Source organism: Tachypleus tridentatus, chromosome 10, assembly GCF_004210375.1.
Source record: "Tachypleus tridentatus isolate NWPU-2018 chromosome 10, ASM421037v1, whole genome shotgun sequence".
NCBI lineage: Eukaryota > Metazoa > Arthropoda > Merostomata > Xiphosura > Limulidae > Tachypleus > Tachypleus tridentatus.
In genome coordinates, this window is record NC_134834.1 from 44556797 (window position 1) to 44572438 (window position 15642).

The following is a 15642-nucleotide window of genomic DNA, read 5'->3' on the forward strand; positions in this document are numbered from 1 at the left end:
GCATCTTGGTGCAAACATCCATTCCAAAACAGAGTGAACTCCTTTTGTATTCAAAAGCCATTGGGGATGTACCCATTTAAGTTACTCACTATGCTACTTTGAATTATTCATGAGGAGTTATCGTCGAGAGGGGTTGGAAGTACGTCCTCGAGTCAGAGATCCTTGCTGATTTCTCCACCCAGAGTTTCTGCAGTAAGGTGTATCTTCACGCGCAATGATGGAGTTATAAAGCTGTCCAATGTCCTGTTTTTGACGTTTCCCTCACCACGTCCACCTGCCATCAAGGTGGATTGTCTCAATTGCAAGGTGTGGCCATATACCCCAAAGCCTCTCAGATGATTTGAATGCTAATGTTTTGGTCATCCAAAGATACCATGACATCCTCGTTTTGGTGGCATGGACCATGATGCTTATGAGTGTGAAATGGATCCTCATTGTCAATTTGTGTTGGCTCTCACTCCTTTTAATTTCATTCTTGTCCGAGATGGAGTGGTGGACAGTTACTTTTGAGAATGTTTTAAGAAATGTTGTGTACTGTTTTCAAATGTGTACCTTTTTCCTTCACCCTCCGACGGACAAATACTTCACGTGATTTGAAAACAACTGTCAGAAATTTTTGTCCTCCATCGTTTAAAGAATAGACAAGCCAATGTCAACACATCTCTATCCCCACCATGCCTTCCAGCAGCTTATGGCGTTTTCTTGGGTCCATTTTATTGGCTCTGAGATGCAGAACAATTATTCGTTCACGCCATCAGACACTGGAATTTTCATCTACCGACAGAGACCTACCCACTTGACCAGGGCATGATTCATGGAGGTCGATAGACCTTTTACTAAAGAGAAATGACGTGGTTGGAAACAGAAGGGCTCTCCATCCAATTCTCCTTCACGTAAATAAAACGTTTTCTTTACAGTGGAACTGTCGAGGTTTCCATTTTAGTTTGGATGATATCAAAGCACTGATTAATTCTTACCATTGTGCACGTCTTTTCTTACAGTAAATATTTCTGAAACTGCCGATACAGTCACCTTTTGGCAGTTTTTTTTTTTTTTTTTTTTTTGTATAGAAGTGACAGGTTGTGTGTTGGAGAGATGGTACTGCTGGTTGATCAGCATGTGCCCACCATATCTTTGCCACTCTATGCTCTTAGAGACTGTAGCCATGCAAGTTTTCTTGGGTCATAACATCACTGTTTGTTCTTTCTACCTGTCTTCTGAGGAAAGCTATGATCAACCAGACCTTGATGCTCTCATTGAGCAGTTACTATCTCTCTTTTTATTCCTGGAGTGTAATGGACATAATCCCTTCTGGGGTGATGTTGATATGGATGGATCATAATCTTTCTCTCTTCAATACTGCCACTTATACCTATTTTCCTGCACCTAGTTTTTTATATTACTATTGATCTCTCTGTCTACTCCCTTAACTTTTAATTTCTCTTGAGGGGTTGACGGTGACCCTTGAAGCAGTAAGTAATTTCCTATTATATTTAGGGAGATTGACTGGTCAGTGCCACCTGACACACGTGCCAGAGTGGAAGGTGGACAAGGCCAACTGGATCTCACTGCTCTTGGAACTTGATTCTGACGTCGTCTGTGTGGCACCAGTAACTGTCCAAGCAGCTGCTTAATCTATTCCTAAAGCTTTGACACGTTTCCACACTATCCTCGTTCATAGTGGAATCCTACATGGCACAGAAGGATAAAACTGAACCTGGAACATCGTCAAACTGCGTGTATTTTCAGTTCATAAGTAGCATTTTATCTATTACCAGTTGCAAAGTTGTATAGGACAAGATTTGGAAGGTCAGTGGATCTATGATAGCTTGAAAGTTGTTAATGCCCAAAGCATAGCAAATACTATTAGTAAAAGCTTTTCTCGTGCATCTAGCACTTCTGCCTTATCTCCATCTTCTTAGCCATGAAGACTCAGGAAGAGTTATCACCTCTGTCCTTTTCTCCTTGTCTCTGAGTATAATCGCCTTATTACACTTCCGAAACTCAATCTTGTTCTTCATTCGTCTGGCAGTACGTCAGTCAGACCTGATGATAATTACTACGAAAGGCTGCACCATCTCTTCTGCCTCCCTTACCGTTTTATACTGGATCTGGCAGGATAATGGTTTTCCAGCTGCTGGGTGCCATGTTATTGTCCTCCCTTTTTATAAGCCTGGGAAGGATACCAAGATTCTTTTAAACTGCTGTCTAGTTACTTTGACAAGCTGTTTTTGTAAGATCTAAGAGGGAATGGTCAATCTTCGTCTTTTTGGTTCCTCGAATCAAAGGACTTCCTCTCGCCAACCCAGTGTGGATTCTGATGACAACGCTCCACCGTGGACCATTTAATTTGACTTGAAACAGCAATCAGGGAAAACATATTGTTTCTATATTTTTTATTTTGGGAAAGCTTGTGATACTACTTGGAGGTATGTGTGGCATCATACGAGATCTCCACTCGTATGGGTTGCATGGCCATTTTCCAATTTTTATTAAATATATTTTAATGGCCTGGTGATTCCAAATATGTGTGGGTTCGACACTTTCCTATTCTTTCTCATGGGAATTTCGAATCCCCCAGGTTTATTGAGCAGCAGCTACAGACTGCCTTCAATCGTTTATTGATATGCACGACAACAAACAGTTTTACCTTTTGTTCTAAAACCGTTTACATGCTCTTTTGCCGCCAATGAGGTATTCACCTCGATTATGACCTCCGTCTCGGAGAAGTTATCTTTCACGTGGTCCTTGGGGCTTATTTATGACCATAAGCTGACCTTTGTTTCACACATCAAGCAACTACGTGTTAAGTGTAAAGGGGCACTGAACATTTTTCATGTTCTCTCTTCTATCTCATGGGAAGCGATTCGATGCTGCAAGTCTAAAAATCTGGCCCGCACTCATTCAATGGAAACTGGACTATGGATGGCCTTTCTTTGAGTCACCTGAAGAAGGTGGATACTCCCTTTTGGAAGTACCGTCTTCTAATTGCCAAACATTTTTCAAACCATCCTTCCATTCCAATTTATATGGATGGATCAAAATCAGGTGACTGAGTTTGTTGTGAATGGTGGATCTCCTCTACAGTATTTGTGTTCACTGCCATATGTCATTTCTATTGTCTTTTATCACATAGAAGTTATGCAGCACACGAAATTTTCAATTTTTTCAGTTTTGCTCAGCTGTGTATGGGCCTTGGAATCGCCTCGCGTTAGTTCTCACACTGGTCTCGTCGATATTCAAAACCGATTGGCTTGTTTCTTTTTATCATCCAGTTCTTGATACTGGACCACGTTGGTATTCGCGGGAAAAAGCTCGCTGACACCACAGCACACAGACTTGGCTGTGGTGCTATCACGGTCGTGCCTGTCTCTTCCTTGTTAATCCTGTGTTATGAATCCCCCAATCAAAAATAATAAAGCAGGCCCTCAGTAAACGAAAACGTCTTGAAGATTGTGAACAACGCTCTTCAACTTCAACACCTGTATCTCATTTTATCATATTACATTTTTTGTGCTTTGGTTGGTGAGGTACTTGATAACAAGCTTTTTCAGATAAAACCATCTGTTGGACTTTGGCACTCTTCCATAAAGATGGGAAGAAGTTTTCCTAACTCAGGCTAAGCACTGGTTACAGTTTTTTAACTGATCTTTTTCATCTACCTAGAAGTGGTGTACCAATGTAAGGTCTGTGTGACACTCAAGTCATAATAACCCCAATTTTTACTGTCATGCTGTCGTTCCAACCGTGAGCGACGGCGCTATTTTACTCTGCGTTCACCCTTTACGTTAGACAATGTGATTGGTAATAATGACACTATCCATCTTAGTGTTTTTTTTTTTAATTTTGTAGGGTCATTGGCTTTTTTAACTATAAGTTTTTAAAGAATAGATTGTGTTGTTTTAACATGATTCCTTTTTACGTGTTCAAATTCCCTTCACACCAAACATGCTCGCTTTTTTAGCCGTGGGGGCGTTATAATGTGACGATCAATCCCACTATTCGTTGGTAAAAGAGTAACCCAAGATTTGGCGTTGGGTGGTGATGACTAGCTGCTTTCCCTCTAGTCTTACACTGCTGAATTAGGGACGGCTAGCACAGATAGCCCTCGAGTAGCTTTGTGCGATATTCAAAAAACAAACAAAAAACATACTTTTATTTTTTTGCCCTCGTATAGCCTAGTAGCTTTGTGTCAATAAATGCCAAACAACCTATAAACCCCTCTGATGTTCTGAGTTTAACACTTCCGCACATGGGCTTGTTGCATGCGAGCCCATACCAGGAAAATTAACGATTACTACAATTCCTCATTTACGTAGTAAACAGTGTTTTACTCAAGAATTGAACTTTTTAATTAAGTATTTTTACCTGAGATATGTCTGTTAAAATGTGGAGTCTGCGTATTGACTAGTGGAAGGGGATCTTTCGGGTTTCAGATTGAAAACTAACTTTCATCTTAGAAGTTTTAAATGTTATTTGCATAACATGTAAAAATTTTGAATAAACACGAGACGTTTAGATCTTTTAACTATATCTTTTTTTATCCCAATTTAGTGCCTTAAACAGATTTTTTGAAAATAATATCAGTGATGCAATAAATTAAAATAACAAATACTTATTTATCAAATTTAGCAGTGTTAAAATCTTTAATACTGTTATTTTCAAAACGATCTGACTTTAAGAGGGCGCCAAAAGGAAATCTACAATAACTAATAGCAAACGTTAGAGAAAGGTTATGGTAATTTGTGAAAGAGGGCATGGTATATGGGTATGGAAAGTAGATTATTTTCTGGTTTGTCTTTGTAAACAAAGAAGATTGTAGACTATAAAAAAATTATATTAAGACTTAATGTGTGAAAATACCCGTGTTATAGGCCTATTTTATTAGTGTTCTCATGTAACAACCAAAGTGTTCTAATAAATAATGTACTATAGCAAAGATTGTTTAATATCGAAATCTTAAATTTAAAGGAGACTCCTTTCAATCTACTCTGATCAACGTGTGTTTTGAAGTTATACTAGTTACTGATAATTTCACTCCTTGTCAGTAATCCTAAACAAGTTAACCAAAGAGGGTGGTTTTAGTCGTATCAAAATGTTTTGCAAATGTGCGTAATTATAAATATATCCTGTGACGTTTTCGGAATAGGCTTTTGAAATTCATCTAGTATCGTGCACATAGTATTATTTATATTTGTGTACGAAAAGTTTGTTGTACAAATTTTGATTTGATTTGGTTTGTAGGTAATAATAGATATTGTTGCAGCTGTATCGACGCCACATATTTGTTTATAATTGGGGTTCTTGCCCTTTTGAATACGTTGCTGCTGACAGGATTATAGTATTTGTACCTTTGCATGATTGATTTTAACCATGTCACAAAAACGTTTAAAACTTTATTTTAAAAAAAAAGTCTAGTTTTTCTCCCACAACAGAAATCTGTAAGCCATAGTTTTAAAAGATAGCACTGAGATCAGATTGAAGCACCGAATCAGCAATCAGGTTGGAAGCTGATGGTTAAATGGTAGCGAATTTTATAGATATACTGTGGATAGAATAACCATTCTTGAAGCTGAGTGTAATGCAGGAATACAGAATATTTGTAGCCTGGTTAACTTTACTTAATTAGTGATTAAAAACATAGTATAAAAGAACACAAAATACACATGTCAAATGTTTATTTAAATGACAGGCCAACGAGTGAGGTACTGTAATGCCTCGATTTTCCACTGTTGATGTATCTACTAGTTTTTGTTCTCCGATCAGCATGAATAATCAAGGTATCAGTTTTTATTTGATTTCTCAGTAGTAAGTGCTTGCTAATGATCACATGATATCAACAACCACTTGATTGTATTGTATAAACTTCCTGCCTTTGGTTTCATTTGAGTGCTTTCTTCCTATAAAAAAAAAAAAAAAAATGAAGGAAAGCCTGAACTTGTCATCAAAATTATAGGAACAAAAGTTTAATTTAGGACTCAAAGATTATGAAAATAGTCACGATTTAGTACAGCCCCACGCACCAACACAATATGAGAAAATACTACGTCCGACGATGAAATATTCAGTCGCCATGAGAACCGTGTGCATGAGATTTGTCGAAGCCTGCTCTAAGACAAAATCTGGCCAATTGCAGCAAAACCACGACTGACTTTACTATGATCAAGTGGATGGTGAAAATAAAACAGCCATAATAAATATTTTAAACGCTTATTTTTATACTGTTGTATGATACGTTGTATGTTTGCATTGAATGTATATATGCTTGCATCTGTGAAACTAGAGAAATTCGTATAGCAATCTATATGAACGTATTTACAACTTGAAAATTATATGGATCTTGCATATATTTGTGTATTTATACGCACACATAATGTATAAAAGTATTCGTACAAAGTCAAAAATTATATTTCAGGCTACTTTTAAAGAACAGTAAAAAATTATTCACAAATTAAACATCAAAATTCTATTTTCATATTTAGTACAATAGAAACTCGGTGGAAGTGCTTCGAGTTCAGCAAACGCTTAATATTTTGCATGTCCATTTTGCTTTAAAAACTTCAGTCTTTCAGGCATTGTTGCAACATATTTTTATTAAAATGTTCTTTGCGATTTTACTTCAAAAGTTTTGTAGATGCACAGTTTTTCTCTGATAGTAACTTTTGAGTTAAGTTTTATCTGTTAATTCCTAATCTGCTTATTCTGAAATGGTATGGAAGAACTAGCCCCATAAAATAGAAATAATTACGAAATATTCCTACAGACTTCTCATGTAGAAAGATGTTATAAATGTAGTGGCTATATGTATATAACGTGTTGATCATAATAGTAACTATGCGTGTAGCACCACTGTCGGCATTAACATAGTGGCAATGATATCAAGAGTAATAGACACCCAGTCTGCAAGAAACAAATATTAAGTATGTCACTGTTTCCCGAAACAACATCAAATTTCACTAACCTAAATTGTTTTCAGTTTTCTTTTTATCCTACAAATTTGTGTCTGTAAGGGACAAAGACTTGCAGAAACTAGTTTATTAAAAACGGGAAAAATAAGGATCAAAAGAAGTTGGCTTAAAGTAAAAATACGATTGCAAACAAAGAGTGAAGAAACATACTTAAGGTTTGAAATGTACTGTTGACATTATTTCCTCAAGCTCCATTTTTTATTTTGACTCCGTGTCTAAAACCTGTAATATTTAGAAGAGTCAAAACAGGAATAATGTTAACATTGTTTCAAACCTTAAACTTATTTACTTTTCCACAATTACTCTTTCACTTTAGCTGTCTTTTTTCTGTCTGTTTTTGAAGATCTCGATTCCACCGTTTCAAATGAACTATTTTTAAAGATCTCGTCATAATTGTTTGTTTTTAAATTTCGCGCAAAGTTATACGAGTTCTATCTGCGCTAGCCATTCCTAATTTAACTTTTGGGTTACTCTTTCACCAAAGAATAGTGAGATTGACAGTTATACTATAACGTTCCCACGGTTGAATGAGGGAGCATGTTTGGTGTGACGGGGATTTGAACTCGCGATCATCGGATTACGAGTCGAGTAACTTAGCCACCTGGCCATGCCGGGCCTCTTGTCATAAGACAAAATTACTTAGAAATGATGAAATTTCCCATACTGTTTCTATGCTTTATTATTTGTATGAACTGTAACTTAATTCGATGTTTATGTTAGTTTTTTTGGTCATTGTGATGAGCCGTAACTCTTCAAAAGTATTTACTACGTAGGGCTAGACTCGTTAGCTGAGTGGGACGGGTTCGAATTCCTGTCGCACTAAACATGCTCGCTCTTTCATCCGTTGAGGCATTTTAACAACCGGTCAATCCCACTGTTCATTGATGAAAGACTAGCCCAAGAGTTGAAAGTGTCTGGTGATTATTAGTTGTCTTTCATCTGATTTTACACTACTAACTCAGGAATGGCTAGTGCAGACAACCATCGTGTTGCTTTGCGCGAAATTCAAAAAACAGTTAAACCCTAAAATGCAAGCTAAGGTATGCAGAATGTAATGTCAAAGAAGTAGTAGATGTTGTATATTTAGCTAACAGAAGCGGATGTGCAGTCACGTTAATTTCAGCCCCTTTTTTATTTTATAGTTCGTTCCTGCATTTGTTTGTGTGCTAAATGATATCTATTTGCAAGCTACGGAAACACTTTTAATGAGAAAACATTAAAGATTATTTAAGTTTAATAAATAGGATGGGCAACAACAAAACATTATTGTATGTATGGTTGAAAATATTCAGTGAATAAGGATTTTATCTTTACGAGAACGTTCGTGTTTCTACTTGCGTAATAAAAGTAAATAACGTATCGCATTACGGTTGGTATGGGTGTTAACACTTTCACTAATAGAGCAGAGAACAACGTTATGCCCTTATGTCATATTGAGGTTAACCTTAATATTGTTTCAATATTATTTGCTGTATAAGTAGGGCTTCTCTGATTTTGCGTTTTTTTGTATTTGTTTCCCTACTTAGTATTTGGGAGTTTTTTTGGTTATGTTGTGTTTATGTGATTAACAGTGTTCAAAGACATGTGGTGTTTTTTTTTTGTATTCTTTGAATGTGGTTTCCATTTTTCTACTTGTTTCTCCAATATAGGTCATTGCAGTTGTTGCATTGTATTATATAAATAATGTTGGTCCTGTGTTTGTCGGTGTAGTTTTACATAATATGGACCCTAGCTTTGTATCTGGGTTTTAAATAAATTTAGTGTTTCTAGAATGTTTTGTTTTATAAGATTTTCCAAATGTTGGTTATTTTTTTCGTTAATGTCGGGAAAATATTTCATGCAGCAGTGTAAGGTTGTGTAGTTTGTTGTTGATCTTGGCGTGTTTTGAAATTTTTTTAGCGGTTTTTTGGAGGACATTTTTGATGTTGGTAAAATGTTCCATTTTGTTGACTTCATTGTTAATTTTATCAGGTGAGTGTAGTTTTGTGGCTCTGTTTATTTGGTTTCTTAAAATTTTGAGTTTTTGTTTCGTGTATTGAGTCTTGAGGAATGCATAGCCCAGTATGGGTGATCTTTCTGTGGATTTCTGTTTTGAATTGTATATCGGTTCTTGCGATTTTGAGGTTGAGGAATGTTACTTGGTAAGTTTTTTTTTTTTTCCAATTCACAGGTGAACTTAATGTTGGGGTGTATAGAAGTAACATGGTTATAAAAACTGTTCCATGGCTGTGAATCCAGTAATTATATCGTTAACATATATGTACCAGTATAGTGGTGGGTGTGAGGTTGAATTGATCACTTGAGATGCCATTTATGTCGTAAAAATGTTGTTCAGAACTGGTGACGCGGGGATTCCCCATTTATTTGTAGGTAGTTTTGATCACTGAACATAAAGATAGTTTTGGTGGTAGTGAATTCTCAAAGGGTTGCTGGGGCTGTTCATCAATGGATTGGGGTCTTGAATGTAAAGTTCTATAGCTATTTTGCAGGTTTCAGTAGTTGGGACTTTTAGGAAAAGGGAGATTACGTCAAAACTAGCCATTAAATTACATAATTTCGTCCATTAAGAATATATTTGAAGTTAAGAGTCTTTGAAATGAAAAAGGAGTTAATGTTACATATTTAGAAAATGCTCACGTTATGTAATTACCAAGGTCGTTGTTAAATGATTCACAGGTCGACATTGTGGGTCGGAGTGGCCAATCGGGTTTGTGAGTGCCATATAGTTGTGGTGTCGTCACCCGCTAGTACAACGCTAAAATCAGGAGTTCGATTCCCCTCGGTGGGCTCAGCAGATAGCTCGATGTGGCTTTGCTATTTTAAAAAAAAACACATAGTTGTGGTGTATACGAGTCGATCTTTCGAAGGTAAGAATAACGGTTTTCTGAGATTTTTTTTTCCTTTTGTGGTAGTATTTTGTTTAATTGGTTTTCATGTATTTTTGTTGGATTTGTGTATTAGTTTAAATTTGTTTATCTGATAATAGGTTCATTTTTTGAATGTATTTATTTTTGTTTATAACTATATCATTGCCTTCATCTGCTTTTAGAATTTTGATGTCTTATTTTAGGTTATTTATAGAATTAATATACTTTCATATGAGGTTGGTTTTTAGTTTTATGTGAAATGATGTTGATGGGTTTGCGTGAACATTCTCTGAAAAAGGTGTTTGATATACTATTTTGAGCTGTTTCGGGGAAACATGTTTTCAGTTCTACGTGGAAAAATAAGTTGTTGGTTGTCGAAGTAACTTCCTTTCTGGTTGTTGTTTTCCGTTGTTTTGTTGGTGTTTTCAGTTTGTGTAGAATGGATCACCAGTCTTTTAGCTAGGTCTTCCAGACAGGCTTTCATTTCGACGAATGGAATATTTCTAGGTCTTACTGCGAAGTTGAGTCCTTTAAGTAGCTATATCTCTTCATTGCCAAACTCCTATCGAATCTGTTAATTACGAGATTTGTTAGCACCTTAAGTTATCTAGTTTCTTGTTGTGCCGGATCTTTTCCTTGTCGTTCGTACTACTGATTTGATGTTGCGTTCTATTTACCGACTCATAAAACACTGCAAGTCAAATAAACACAACATAACCATAGAAGGCACCCAGACATTAACTAGAAAAACAAATATAAACAAACGTAAAACCAAAGAAGCCCTACTAATACAATAACTAAAACCAAAATGAAACTAATAAGTGAACATCTTTATACCTATAGAGGTTTTGCGTGAATCTATTAGTGTCGCGTGACCACAACGAGGTTTGTAAACATACCGCCATATTGGGTGGCAAGTGTCCCGCATGACTGAACGAGTTAACAACTGCTGTATTCAGTACTGTTCACATGTAAATGGCTGCCGCTGGCTTTTCATCACTTGTAGCACACCTGACAGGTGCTCAAAAGGCCAGGTATGAGGAAAAAGTGAAGAAACTGGGTGTAGGAGACCCGTATATGCTCCCGCCACGTGTATTTACGCCAGTAATATCCAGCCAAGACAACGTTGCTCAGAGTCAGACTGTTGCTGGAGTAGATCTGACAAATATTACATATGGTGACATTTATATATATTTGATAAACAGAACTTCCACCTATACAAATGAAAGTCATAAAGGTTACAAAAGCCTTGATGCGTACAAGTACTTTGTGGCAGGATTTGTACAGAATGTCCAGATAACCAGGGCAACGTCGGATAAAGTCATCATTACAGCAAAGGTTTGTACATCATGTTATATTACATACATGTATCATGTACTCTGTATGATAGATTTAACTACATTTTAGACGAAAACTAGATACTGAAGTAAAGTAGGGCCCCCATTTTAATAAATGGTTCAATATTATTGTACTACATGTGTACTGACTGTTGTCAAAGCTCTAGCCTAGGAGCACTTCTATACATGTTTGTATAATGATATTAAGACACCTAATTGTCTAGGCTGTTTCAAAACTTAATTTTTGATTTATGTCTCAGTTGTATATTGTGATATACACAAGTCAAAATTATCACATGTAGCTTCAAGTTCATCAGCAGAATCAGTATAGGTGCTATCAGTGGCAGCAGTGCCAGCAGATTCTATGAAAGCAAGGTCAAGCAGCCCAGCAGCAGCTTCATGTCTCTTTTGTTCTTTTCTCCTTTTGGTCACCTCTTTCCTGTTTTCATATTTCACAATTCAGCAGCTTTCCTTCTCTTCAGGGGAGAACGTGTAAAATGAAATATGGAAGGTACATAGTCAGGTGATAGGGGATCATCACTCTTCGTCCCTGAAACAGAGTACAATAATTTAGTTAAGATATAGATCTACAGGCATCATCAGATAATATATATATATATATATAACAGATACACTGTACACTTTTAACTGTATATATATAACTGAATATGCTGAACATTGTTTAACAACTGAATGTACAGCCAACAAAGTAATTATTTGCGCACTTTTTATCTTGTGCCAGTTGTGGTTTTCTGATGAATCACTTAAATTGGTCCTTTAAGAGATATTAACATTTTGTCTTAATGTACAAATGGCTATATAACATATTCATCATGAATGATATTGTTCCTTCAGTAAATTTACTATTCACTTATTTAAAAGTAAAAAAAAAAAGTGTGCAAAAAATTTCTTTGACTGGTGTTGCAGTGTGTTCTGCTATACATATATCATACATGAAAGTTTCAATTTATTCAGCCTGGCTATAGATGAATTTTCATACCTGACACAAAATGTTTACTACGAAGTCTGGTGTGCTCTGTGGGTGTCCAGTTTTTCCTATTGACAGCTGCAATCCATCGTCATCTTCGGTCGGGATCTTTAGGAAATCTGTAGTACGACACATTTTCCACCTGTCCATGTCGATTTGAACTGTTAAATGCACAACACGAGTGTACCATCGCGCACTTTTGATTATGAATCACCCTTGTGTCGGAATATAAACAGGCCGAGCGTGCCACCCATCATGGCGGTCAGCAGTAACTAGGTCAAGAGTGACGTCACACGCAAAACCTCTATACTAATTAATAACCTAACATCTACTGCAACGTTCCCTACAATCCCGTACCATTTTACACTCTCGTCTCTGAGACGTGCCTTGTAACGGTCAAGTGTAAACTCTTTGTTGAAGAAGATCGAAATGTTCTCTGCTTTGTGACCAAAATTTTTCATACCCATATTAGCCGTCCTGAGATACATTTTTATTTCAAGTGGGTTTCTCGTAATCACGAAAAGTAAATAACGTTTATTTTGGGTTCTAAACCTTCACATTTTTTGTCATTGCGAGTTTCAAGTAATTGTAATGATGTTTCTCAACTTACCTATTTAGTCTAAAAGCTATTTTGTGGAAGATCAGATCTACTATTTCGTTAGTAGGAAGATTATTTAATTACCAGTGGCGCTAGTGCATCAGCTCCGCGTGTGACATTCATGACGACGTCCTATCTGCACTCTGACAATGTTGAAAATAAAGTTCTCCGTGACGGAAAACGAGAAAATCGTGATTTGTACATGAACTCGGTAAGAATTTCGCGAAGTTGGTGGTGTTCGTGTATATAAATGTATGATTTAACAACTAGGGAATGTTAAAATTATTTTTTTTAAAATATGCTAAAGCTTTCATTTAAAATACTATATTAAATTTGTTTAAAAATTGTTAATTTTCTTCCATGTAAAACGAGCAAAGAGTGACAAGGTGTATCAAAGTTGGTGGAAAAATTGTAAAAAATTGAATCTTTCAAGACTAATCCAGTGTGAAATAATATATTAGCAAGTTCCATTAATTGCCTTGATTTAAAATTATAGTGAGTGAGGTATTCATCTGATAAAGATGGATTTAAACATTGGTACAAATTTTTCGTTAAAACTACATTAACATGCTTCATTATTTGTTCATTTGAAAGATTGAATAAATAATAAATGAAACAAAGTGAGATTACAACACAAAAGCTGATTTATAAATCTACGATCATTCAGTTTCATTTTGAAAACCAACTAAAACTAATTTCACTTAGTTCATCTTTATCTTTGGTAATTTTAGTTTAAATTATTAGCCATCATAAAATTATTCTTTGATTGTTTTTAATAAAATGAAATTGTAGGTAATGATATGAGTTAACTCCCCTGCTAAAACTGGTATGAAACCTTTCCAATTTAAATATTTACAAAAATTTTTTGGCCTAATCTGTGGGAAAAATACATTAAAGTATGGTCCAAAAGTTGTATTTTATTACTATTTCTTAAAAAATGTTCCAGTAGAATTTTTATAAGTATGTTTAATAATGATTTATATTAGTCTTTTTGATGCTTGCGCTGTTTTCACTGTGCAGTTTATTGTTGTGTTAAGCCATAATTCTCTGGTGTTTGCTCTCTGAAACCGTAAAATGCATCCAGGGGTATCCTGAATATAATGTCTCAAAAGATGAAGTAAATAAGATATTTAATACAGTCTAGCTAATCAAACCCTAGATGATAAAGAACAACATTTTAAGATCTTTGTTACAGTGACATGGGTTTGCACAAGATTACTAGTAGAACTATTTCTCAGTGCCAGTGCATTGTTTGGTGGAGTGTTCCACAGTTTGGGGAACTTTCTCAAAATGTTAAAGTACTTGTCAATTTCCTTTTCATTAAATGGTGGTACTTTAAGATATTGATTGAGTTCAAAGTTGTCATTTTATCTTGATCAATCAGTTTTGTTTAATTTCCATTTCTCTCTTGGGTTTGATACATGCTTGCTTTTTCTCTTTTTCAGCTTCAGTATAATTTTGTTCATGTTCAGTTTTAGTTTTAATTGGATTCCTTTTATCACTAAGCTGTGGTTAGCTACCGGAGACACTAGAGTATTCCCATAATGCTTCCTCAGATAACAAATTATCATAGACAATTCCAACAATACAATTTTTAGTTCAGTTTCTCTTATTGATTTTTTAACCTCAAGTTCTAAGATTTTGGCAGTTTGTGACAACTCATTATATTTTTGTAGTTATTCGAGGGAATGTAATTCAAAAAATCTTGATAATGAGGCATAATCCAGTGGTTTTGGCATTGATAACTATAATATTTGACTTGTAATTTAGAACTGATTCAGATCTCAGACATGAGCCCCCAATCTATTATGTTACACTTTATAACCTCTTGAACAAATCTCTGATTTAATATTATGTATGTTACCTATTACAATTTCAAATTTAAATTTTGACTTGGAAGTTAATTGAATTTCGAAATGTATCAAATTAAAAGCATTTACCAACAAGACTGATAAACTGTTTTCTTTCTTCACATAAATATTTTAATATACAAACAACAACACAATTTATAATGATGGTTATTACAAATATTGGTTTATATACAAGTGTGAGAAACTGCTGAGTCTTATATCTGGTATAGAACTGAATATTTTATTGATGTTCCATTTTCACAACAAGCATATTGCTTCTGAGTTCGTATTACTACATCTAACTTAAGCTAACATTCTCTTTTCTTGGATGGCCCACACCTCTCTCTCTCTCTATTTTATGTTTGGATGGCCTCACACCTGTATAAGCTGAGGAAGATATATAATGTCTTTGTGGACATCATTATTTCTAAATTTAATTCACTGAAGTTTCATGATTCGTTATCTCAAAAGCTATAAACATTCCTGTTAATAAGTGATAATCAAAATTTTAGCTTCCACAGCTTCTAAATGGTATAATGACTAATTAACCAATAATAAAAACTGTCTCGAAAGTTCAACAGTGTTTAAAAACACATGAACCACATATTTTTATTCTTGCTGTCAAGAATCTGTAACAAATTAAGAAAACAGGTTTGATGTGTGCAATACTTATTCAACTATGCATGTTATATGCATAAAAATAAATGTAGCTATTAAAATAAACTTAAAATAATAGTAAATCAGTTACACACAAATACACCAAATGCCTCCTGAATTCAAAGGTTATTGGAGATATTCTCATCAAGGTTACTCCCCATTCCACGTTGAATTCCTCCAGTGGAGTTGTTGATAAGAGGGATTGAAAGAATATTAATGAGTTGGAGATTCTTGCTGTTTTCTCCAGACAAGATGTTTCTGCTGTGTGTCATATATCCATTTTTAAGAACAGAATGATTTTGACTACAAATGTTGTTTTTCATGTTTAAATTGCCACATCCAACTATCACTATCAGTGAACATTACGTGAACTGTTA

General features: G+C 35.2%; 2 long non-coding RNA genes across 4 annotated transcripts in view; one reads left to right on the plus strand and one right to left on the minus strand.

The window, feature by feature from the left end:
* Positions 1-5935: 5935 nt before the first annotated feature.
* Positions 5936-15642, plus strand: part of LOC143229168 (uncharacterized) — a 51425-nt gene continuing 41718 nt past the window's right edge. The window contains exon 1 of one of the 3 annotated variants that reach the window (XR_013015706.1): positions 5936-9835. This is a non-coding gene — a long non-coding RNA (uncharacterized LOC143229168). Of the gene's footprint in view, positions 9836-12384; positions 12970-15642 lie in introns of those variants that run through there. The other 2 variants (XR_013015708.1, XR_013015707.1) reach the window with 2 other exon arrangements.
* On the minus strand, positions 11599-12310 carry LOC143229167 (uncharacterized). Its single transcript, XR_013015705.1, has 2 exons — positions 12173-12310; positions 11599-11722 (listed from the first exon to the last, which is right to left on the minus strand). It is a non-coding gene; the product is annotated as an uncharacterized LOC143229167 (long non-coding RNA).